The following is a 10753-nucleotide window of genomic DNA, read 5'->3' as shown; positions in this document are numbered from 1 at the left end:
GGCCGCTGTGCAAGACTTTCATTAAAAGAAATTCCTAAAAGACAAGTGTTCTCACTTCGCCTAAAATTCAAATAGAGCCGGTTCATGCTGCCACAACAGGGAGGAGAGAAGGCTCTCCTTTTACTTCCCAAGAGGAGTCCAGGAGAACACGGCAGTGTCCAGTGGACAAGAAAGGGCTTCTTCCAGCCTGTGCCACACAAGAACCACTAGAATCCCGGATGGCCAGACCGACTTCCTGAAGCAGCTCAGTGAGGTTCCCTGGCTCCTAGCCTATCCAAGGCTAGCCTTGTGGGATGATGGCACAGAGCTGGCTAAAGCTCTGCTAAACACTGCTCTCCATCAGGATAGGGGAGGAACCGATTTCCTGGTTTGAGATCATCACATTTAAGCAACAGCCATTAGGTCCTCTCACCAAGATGGAAACGTAACTTGGTGTCTTTTTTTTTTTTTTTGGTCTGACAAAACTTACATTTCAAGTTGGTTGTCCCCACGGCTGTGCCGTAGTCATATACCTGCAGGCTTGTCTTTTTCTCTTTCTTGGAAAGTGTCTAACTGATTCTGTTCTGTCTAGAGTTAACACTGATGGTTGCACTCTTATGAGGAGAGACTCACGAATATAGACTGTTACGAAGTTAAGATGTTTGGGTTTCTCCAGATTTAAGAAAGGGAAGAGCCCATTTTGGGGAAGAGTTTTAGATAGCCTTTAAAGAGTGAAGAAATGTCACCATGAGGCTGGAGAGATGACTCAGAGGTTAAGAGCACTGGCTACTCTTCCAGGGCACTGGGGTTCCATGCCCAGCACCCATGTGGCAGTTTACAAACATCTGTGACTATCACTCTTGAGGATCTGGTCTTCTCCCTCTGCAGCCACCAGGCCCAAATGTGGTACACAGACATTTATGTGCAGGAAAACACTCTTGCACCTAGAAGTAATACTTTTTTTTTAAGGAAGATTATTACAGCATCTCCTAGGAACTGGCATCACTCAGCAAAGTTTTGTAAGGAAACTCGTTGGCGACACTGGGACAGGGGCCGTCAGGGGCTAATACAGCAAGCCACTTCAGGAAACTAGGTTGTGTGTGGTTTCTGAAAAGGGGAGATGACTCAGAGCTGATGAGGGAACTTTGGAAGCTCAGGAAAGCACAGCTTGTCCGTCTTGGTAGAATGTTTTTTCAGAAATGGCCAAGTTCATTGAATTGTCAGCCATCAATTATGCATGCAAGCAGAAGGGAGAGCAGAGGGGACAGTCACAGAGGGGACTAACAAAAGGCCATCCTCGTCAGCTTCCACATTCTCTGTTTCTGTGTCTCTCCATCTCTGTCTCTCTGTCATTGTCTCTCTATCTCTGTCTCTCTCTGCCCCCATCTCTGTCTCTTGATCTTTATCATGTCTCTCTGTCACTCTCTCTGTGTCTCTGTCTCTCTCTGCCCCTGTCTCTCTGTCTCTCAGTCTTTATCTTTCTCTCCGTCTCTCTCTGTCTCTGTCTCTATCCCTGTCTATCTCTCTCTGCCTCTGTCTCTGTCTCTCTCTGCCTCTGTCTCTCTCTCCCTCTGTCTCTCTCTCTCTGTATCTCTCTGTCTCTGTCTCTATCTCTGTCTCTCTCTCCCTCTGTCTCTCTCTGTGTATCTCTCTGTCTCTGTCTCTATCCCTGTCTCTCAGTCTCTATCTCTCTCTGCCTCTGTCTCTGTCTGTGTCTCTCTGTCTCCCTATCTCTGCCTCTGTCTCTCTCTCTCTGCCTCTGTCTCTGTATCTCGTATCTTTGTCTCTCTGTTTCTGCCTCTCTGTCTTTGTCTCTCTCTGTCTCTCTCCTCGCCTCCCTCTTGTGTATTTGTGTGTGTGTGTGTGTGTGTGTGTGTGTGTGTGTGTGTGTGTGTTGAGAAGCAAGCCCAGGGCCTTGAACAGGTTAAGCTTTACCACTAAATGACATTACTAGTTGCTTTTGTTTTTGAACACAGCATTTTCTTTCCTCATTATTTATTTTTGCATGGGCTAATTTTAAAATGCGCTCTTATTCCCCAGGTACCCAGGTCGGTGTAGGCCCAGAATGAAAGCCACGCCCTGCTGGTCCACAGGGGATTTGGTCCCCAGCATAATAACAGAGCTGAATTCATTTGCCCACTCTGAGTCTCTCTTTTGTCCCTAAGCAAAGTAGGAATTGGAATTCACTGGCTTTTCAGAAGAGATGCGCTCTTGAATTCTTGGCTACAAAAGAAATTTGTGCATGAACAGGGTTACTTTCCCATGAACCCTCATCGGTAAACAAGAGTGTCACACGGCGTGGGCTGCCTCGTCGAGGGTGAAGTGGGGACAGCAGTCAGACTTTGAAGAACACTGGAACTCTAAAGATTGCACTGGGCGCACAGAGGGGCTCCATGCCTCCTCCTTAAGAGGCCAGAAGGGCCAACACACCTGTCACAGAGGCAGATTAACAAAAAGTGTAGCAAATGTGTTGACTCACAGTTTTACATGACAGAGGAGACTTCAAACTGAAGACTAACAGACCAAGGAAAACTATTTTTATCTTAGGATCTATAAAAAATAGACAGCTGTGGGGACCTGTGATTGGGTATAGCCCAGTGGGAGATGCCTGGTGGCGGTTCTCCAGGGAGCAAAGCTGGGTTCCTCCTGAAATAAGTTTAAAGAAAACCACTGAAAAGATCACTCATCTCTTACATCTCTGCTGCCAAAGACAGGACCCAGGACGACTCGGGATAGAGGCATAATGCTACACCTCTTTGCCCCTGGTACTTGGCAGAGACTGTTTTGTTTTATGACTCTCTCTCTCTCTCTCTCTCTGTGTGTGTGTGTGTGTGTGTGTGTGTGTGTGTGTGTGTGTGTGTGTGTTCGCTTTCTGTCAATTTAACACAAGCTAGAGTCATTTAAGTAAAGGAACCTCAATTGAGAAAATGTCCATCTAGATTGGCCTGTGGGGGCATTTTCTTAATTAAAATGATTGATGTGGGACAACCCAGCCCATTGTGAGTGGGGCCATCTCCCAGCTGCTGGCCCTGAGGTACATTAGAAAGCAGACTGAGTGAGCCACGGGGAGCAAGGCAGTAAGCAGTACTCCTTCATGGCTTCTGCTTCAGTCTCTGCCTCTCAGTTCCTGCTTTAAGTTCCTGCCCTGACTCTTTGATGATAGACTGTTATGTGAAAGTGTAAGCAAAATAAACTGTTTCCATCTCATGTTGTTTTCAGTCATGGTGTTTTATCACAGCAATAGAAACCCTGACTGACACTCTGTGTGTGTGTGTGTGGGGGGGGGTTAGATGTGTGTGTGGGGGGGGTTTTGCTTGTGGGAGTGTGATCTCTCTTTGTATGTATGATATGTGTTGTAGATGTGGCGTGCGTGTGTGTGTGGGGGGGGTGGCTTTGTGCATATGAGTGCAGTGCCTGCAGAGGTCACAGAGGGTTGTGAGTTGTGCCACGTGGGTGCTGAGAACTGAACTCTGAACCTCTGTAACTGCTAAACTCTCTCTCCAGTACCCCATCCCCACACCAACACAGACTGTAAAACGCCGTGGACTTTTCTAAGTGGTTAAGGACGCCTTTTGTCTCCATCGAAGCCCATGATCATAAGATCACTCCTAAGTTTATACTGATGAGATGGCTCAAGACCGGATCTTAGATGACTTCAAGGGAGGGAAGAGTCAGGCCAGAGGCACCAAACTTCTCAGCCCTGCATCCTCACCTCTGAGGAGTGCCAGCGATGGAGTTCAACCTCACGGCCAATGACGTAGTCAATCACAGCTCTGTAATGGAAGCCTGGGTAAGAACTCGGGATGGCACAATTGGAGTGCAGGGAGATTAACAGCCCCGCCACTCAGAAGAGAGAGGGACCATGAGTCCTCTGGGGCTGAGTTCTTTGGCTGTTGGGGAACTGAAGCTCTTTGTCATTGTCAAAGGACCAACGTGCAACAATTTAGAAATCTAATGGACTTTACCTTTAATTCTAAAACCAAACAACACTTTGCCAGGCCAAATTAAAGAGGTTGGTTTCACACACAAAGAGGGGCTGTGGGAAAGAGAGTCTAGAAAAACCATCAGCTGTTAGTTACTTCCCACATAAGCAAGGGAACTGAGGCAGAAATGTCAAGCGCAGACTTGTGCACAGGTGTGTGTGTGTGTGTGTGAATATATATATATATATATATATATATATATATATATATTCTTAGTACACAACCCAGGGTGATCTTGTAGTCACAGCCCTCCTGACTTTGACTTGTAAGTGCTAGTATTACCTGCCAGCATCACCAGGTCTGGCTAGGTTACATTATGGAATAAGGACTAAGGCAAGGGGAGCTTCATGATCATACCAGTTAAAACCGGTTGTTTGCCACCTACCCCTACTATCCCCTGATGATCAGTTAAACAGGTTAACTTCAGCATAGTAACAACATTAAACTTTATTATGAGTGACTCCATCGTGATTTTTTAGTCTGCTCTGTGGGTGACCTAGTGCAGAGACTTATTCTAAAACAATGGCTGGCTCTAATTTTTATTTAACACAAGACTTTATTAGCCTAGTGTTTTCAGTGAGTTCAGTGAATTTTTCTGGTAAAGATGGGACCAAAATGTCTTCTGGATTTTAAGTACAGAAATCCTAGGAGCACCAGAGTCCGAGTGTTGGAAGTAAGGGTGGTTAGGGGTTATGGCTGTGGGCTTTCACTGTTCACTTTGAGTAGAGTCAGACTCAGAGAACTTTGCCCTTACGCTGTGTGACCTCAGGGTTGAATTATAGGGCTCTCAATTGTCTGAAGGACTAATGCTAGAACACATTATACCTTTGCACAGGCCACAGTCAATGATAGTAGAGCACCCGCTCTGGGTCAACCACTATACTGAGTGCTCTAGATGTACTGCCACAACTACTGCCCATTCTATGTATAAGAAACTGAGGCACACAGTGGGAAATTTCAGTGCTACACAACTAGAAAAATTGTGAACTCAAGCAATTTGACCCCAGGGCACATCCTGGAAACCACACCCCCATCTTGTCCTCCACTTTGGATCCTCAATCAGCTGGTGGCAAATACTGAGGAATATGGGAAGGCTTTCTCCTGGGACGCTCCACCCAAGAGCCTGTGCTGTGGCTGCCAGTTCCCTGAGAATGGAAGGGATACCACCTGTCTCATCTAGACTGAGACATTAAGTGTGAAATTCCTCAGACTCACTCAGTGCCATCACCAAAATCAATATTCATTACAGCCGCATGCATGAACAAAAGTTAATCATGAGGAGGACCCAGAGGCTGCTCCCAAATTGGTTCTGCTCAAAAGGGAGGATGGCGTTCATGGAGACACACCTTCCTTCCTTTCTGCCATAGGAAGATGGAGCAAAGCAGAAACTTCCACTCATCTGAATGGACCTAAAGCGCCCAGTACCCGCCCCTGGGCCCCCGCATAGGTCTTCATATGTAAAATATTTTCTATTTGGAAGACAAAGCAAGACTAGATTAATGGTAGGACTAGTGACCCCTGTCTATACAGGGCCTTGGCCTCTCTTGAAAATTGTTAATAGAGTTCTTTCCCTTTAATTGCATGCCACAATCTTCGGGGGCCCATCCATCTCTATGGACGCTCCAGGCACTACTAGCCTCTCTTTGTAATATGGTTCTGCCTGAGTGTGGAATCAGCTGATGAGGCCAGAGGTCCCAAGGCAGCACACCATCTGGCCAAGGTCATGGGTGGCAGATTACCAATTAGGAAGCGTGGCAGGGAGGATGTTGTGTGGCTGGGGTCCAGGAATGGATGGTAGAGCGGCCATTAGTAAGGGAAGTGGTGTAGGTGTTGCCGCAGATTAATGCGTGGATCTCTGCTCTCAGGAGACCCTGCATGAAATCTTACATTTGATCACTGGGAGGTTTCAGAGCTGGAAATTGAAGCAGCTTTATTAACAGACATACGTCGTGACTCAGAATCGGGTTTCTTAAACTTTCACAAGCACAGGAGTTACCAAGGAATTTTGTTAACACGTCATTTGAGACTTAGTGGGTCTGATGTGGGGCTAAGATTTTGCACTTATTAAAATGCAGAAAGAAAAAGAAAATGAAATCCAGGCGATTACAATGTTGCAGGCCTGTAGACCACTGTGACACGAGATCGTAGATGCTATGTGGTTCTTCTTTTCTACCTCTACCTCATCTGCAATGATCTACATTATCGACAGCACGTTTCTACTGACATCCCTCTATGCCAGACCCTTAGAGTAAATGGGACCTCTCTGCATGCCAATTTATTTAATAATAAATAAGAAAGAAAGATCTGCCTCCCATAGCTAATTTTTTTCTTTCCACTTCGTTCTGAATTGTACAAGTCATATATCTAGGATAATTTACATAAAACAAACATTGTGCCACTTTCTGTATGGTATCTTTTTCTCCTATCTAAAATAAGTCATGATTAATTCACAAAAAGTTGATAATACATTTACTATTCTGTCTGTGTGCAAGTGTGGTAATTGTCCCTATACATCTTTCTCATAGTAGGTTTGTTTGAAGACAAATCTAAACTGTAGCTACACAGTACCCTTAACTGGCTTGGCAGTTAAACCCACTAATGTTTAATATCCTCTATCTTCATCTTATCATCGGTAGTTACTGTACAGCTAGTGCTTTGACCCATCTCTTGAAAGCAGGGTTTTTTTTTTTTTTTAAGATTGATTGATTGATTATATGTAAGTACATTGTAGCTGTCTTCAGACACCGCAGAAGAGGGAGTCAGATCTCGTTACGGATGGTTGTGAGCCACCATGTGGTTGCTGGGATTTGAACTCCGGACCTTCAGAAGAGCAGTTGGGTGCTCTTGCCCGCTGAGCCATCTCACCAGTCCGGAAAGCAGGTTTTTTGCTCTATAGAATTTCCCTCTTTTTGACTTTGTTTCCCTGTGATGTTGTTTAACGTGTTCCTTCGTCTCCTCCTTCCTATGATGCAATTAGATCCAATCTTTTTTGCTTTGGGAAGTAATGTTTCTCTGAATGGTCTGGTTTCTGCCCCCATCACATGAGGGAAGACTTACTCCATGAGTAGAACAGAGACACATGACCCCTGGTTGTTTGACTTTTTGAGATGTTGGGATTGAGAGTTGGGTTCAAATGACTAGAACCGAAACATCTCTTAGACAGTTTTTCATCGACATCTTGCTTACTGGCTTCAGCGGCCACTGTGAACCTTGCTTCCCTTGCCCCTGGGTTCAACCACACCTGTGCTCTCATTACCATGCTTTCCCCAGATGTTTGCTTGTTTGTTTTGCTTGGCTATAAACTCTCCCTTCAGTAAGATCCTTCTCTCTCTACCTGACCACTCCGTGGGGCTTCCAGTTGGAAGCCAATGGTTACCTAATGGATGAATTCTGCCCCACCCCCATCTTCTGAGACCATTGCTTGCCTGTATCTTTACACTCTTATCTAGCTATGAGAAGGAATTTAACACCAAAATCCTTCTAGGAAATATGCCCCTATTCGTCTTCATATAGGCATCAAAGAGAAGATATTTTAGCCCTGGCTGGAATGGTAAGCACTGTGGACTGCCATTGTAGGCCTACTCGGAATCTTTGACTCAGCAAGTTACATGGCATTATGAGACAGCAGCTCTGTGAGGTTCAGGACCACCTGCAAGGAGACATTCTAAGCAACAATGTTTCCTATGGTTGTTAGCCAAGAGAAAGCTGAAGTGCCATTTTCAGAGCAGAAGGAATCACCCATGCCTACACAGAAGGTCTCCTTCTGTCTTTCAGGCAGACTGGGAAAGACCTCATGTGGCACTGTTCCACTCATGGAGTAAGTAGGTGACCACTGAATATCATCAGGGCATTAACGACAGAGAAGACAGGTGATGGAGGGAGATAAAGGACTGCTCAAACAGTTCAACTCAAGGGAAAGGCTACACTCTTGAAGGCTGAAGGGTTAATAACGGAACAGCCATTAAGGACAGTGGTATGCAGCAACCAGAGAAGATGCTGAGAGATGTTTTGTACTTCTGAGGACACCTTAGAAGGACCACGTAAGATCCAAAGGGAATTAACTTTCCAGGTCCAGAGGCAGCAGCCTCATTTCTCTTCCTTCCCCATCCATGACTCATGCCTGCCGTTGTGAGTCTACCCACAGAATCCCAAGCTTATCCTTAAAGAATGATTGTCAACTGGGAATGATTGGGTTTGTTGAGGACACTTAGAGATGCCTAGGGACTTATTTGGGTGATTAAGACTGGGATGGGAGAGCTACAAGCCAAATATTTTACAGCACACAGGATGGCCACAACCTCCAAACCATCACCACCACCGTCACCAACACCACCATCACCATCTGCTGCAAAATATCTGCAGCTCGTTTGAAGTAACATGCCTTACATCAGTCTGTCCTTTCCCAGTTCTGGTCACATTGCAATATGCAAATTCCCAGGCTTTCAGGCCTCTGCCCTTCTTATAAGTTCATCTGAATTCCTAAGTGCTCACTCTTAGCTATCTTCAACTTCTTCCTTCAGAATTATCCTAGAAACAGCTCTGGAATAGCCTCCAGAATCAAATGTCTCCAATGCATTGCTCTTTTACTAAATAAGTTCCCATCCTATTTCCAATCCAAACTCCTTCCCCCTTCCCTCCACCCCTCCCTTCTTTCCCCCTTCAAGTTCTTCTTTCTGAATTGATTTTTCTCCACACCCCATGTTGTTTATTTTGAAGAACAGAAAGACTCAGACCATAGAGAGTGGTGACGCATGACTATAGTCCCAGCACTCAGAAAGCTGAGGCAGGAGAGTAGTCACAAGTTGGAGTTTAGCCTGAACTACAGAATGAGACCCTGTCCTGTCTCAAATGATGAGAAGAGAAAAGGAAGGAAGCAGGCCAACCAATAAAGCAAATGCAGGGACACCTATGGGTTAGAATTCTCTGTCAGTATGCCCTGCAGTTCACATAAGGTGCATTTACCCAAGGTCCACTGAAACAGGATACTCCCAGAGCCGTTTAAATTCAAAACTAAAAGACCGACCCTTGACAGAAGAGGCTGAGATGGGGATACAAGTTACCTTTGCTGATTTTGAAAATGGGAAATTAAGCATCCATGCCTGGTTGAGCTCCCTTAAGTGTTTTGATGATGGTCACAGACGATGCCCAAGGTTGAGCTGGAGAGTCACGGGGCTTCTCAAAGTAGAGCTTATTTCCTGAAAACTGAAGGCATGGCACTAAAGAAGTGACTCCAGGATCTCTCTAGCTCCAGACTCAGTGCCAGCACCCATTCCTGGATAGGAACCAGGAGATGGAGAAGAATCAGTTGACGTTAGCAGGGATATAGTTGCAGGGACCAGTTGAGTGGCAAATTGGAAGATAACTCAGCAGGATTGCTGAGTCCCTTTCTGCCTTCACCTTGAGGCTTACACTATCACTTACAGGCAGTTGGCATCACAGTGTCCCCATCCCCAGTCTTTGAAGTAATTTCTGAATCACTATAGAATTTAAATAACTTCTTCAAGGTCAAACAAAAGAGACATGGGCACATGTGTATGAACTTGGAAGGGGGTCCAGGATGGGAGTAATGTTGGGAGACAAGAACTTTGCAATGACCAAAGCTAATCTAGGCCCTGGAGTGTCTGAGAAGACAGACAAACCATTACCTACAGAGGGATGACAACTTCAGCCTCCTTGCTAGATGATTCTCATAACAGCAGACATGTAGTGGATTCCCGACCTTCCTGTCTCATTATTGTCACCACTTAGAACTACATGTAGTCCAAATCTCCTGCTTCTTCCATTGGCGGATAATACTTCTCTATTTGTTTACCAACATTTCCATTTTTAGCCCTGTCTCCATCCACTTCTCTGGCCCTCTCACGTTCTTGCTTTCCCCACTCCTGTTCAGGATTGTCACCACCAAGGTGCTCTCTATAGAGAGAAACCTGTCTGCCCTCTTTGTCACCACATAGCATCTGCTGACACTTCTTTTCCTCCCTCTAGCAGACCTGTGTTAGTAGCAGAGCCTCCAGGAGGAGGCAGTGATGCTACTGTAGATGGCGCCCCCATCCTGCTTCCAGGCAGCCAAAAGCCATCCATCTCTCATGCTCCCAGCTCTGCATAGCCTTAAAGTTTGTGCTGAATTTGACAGCAAAGCAGGGAAATCTCCTTTCCTCGCCTCTGTGGCTCCTGATCCATGTGGCCTGTCAAATTTTGAAGGAACCTTGGCAGCCTGCAATGAATTCAGCAAAATTTCAGACTCAAGTTTCAACTTGGCTTCTGCATTAGTTACTCTCCTGTTGCTCTGATAAAACACCCTGACCAAGGCAACTTGCAGAGGGAATGGATTCTCGGGGCTTACAGTTCCAGAGGGGTGCTCATCACTATTACTGTGGGGAAGCAGCAAGCAGATGCAAGCTCACATCTCAAACTACAAGCAGGAAGCAGAGAGAGAAAACTAGGAATGGTGTGTGGCTTTAAATTTTCAAAGCTCAGTGACACACTTCCCCTCTCAAGATCACACCTCTTAAGCCTACCTAAACAGCGCCACCAACTGGGATATTCAAGCATTTGCTCCTATTGGGGGCCATCCTCCTTCAAACCACCACAGCCCTCTTAGCTTGCTTCCTTACTGGAAAGTAAGTGCCATACTGGGAGGATCAAGTTTGCTTGATTTCCCAAGCTTTGCTTACAATTAGGACCTTGCATGCAGTTCAGGCTCTGTCACTTACATGCATGAGCAAGATTTTAGTATCAGTAGTGAGGTAAGGGGCTGTCTTCTTGCTCTATTGGCTATCATTGCTGGGAGT

The sequence above is a fragment of the Mus caroli genome, chromosome 3 (genome assembly GCF_900094665.2).
Source record: "Mus caroli chromosome 3, CAROLI_EIJ_v1.1, whole genome shotgun sequence".
NCBI classification, from domain to species: Eukaryota; Metazoa; Chordata; class Mammalia; order Rodentia; family Muridae; genus Mus; species Mus caroli.
This window is presented reverse-complemented; position numbering follows the sequence as displayed.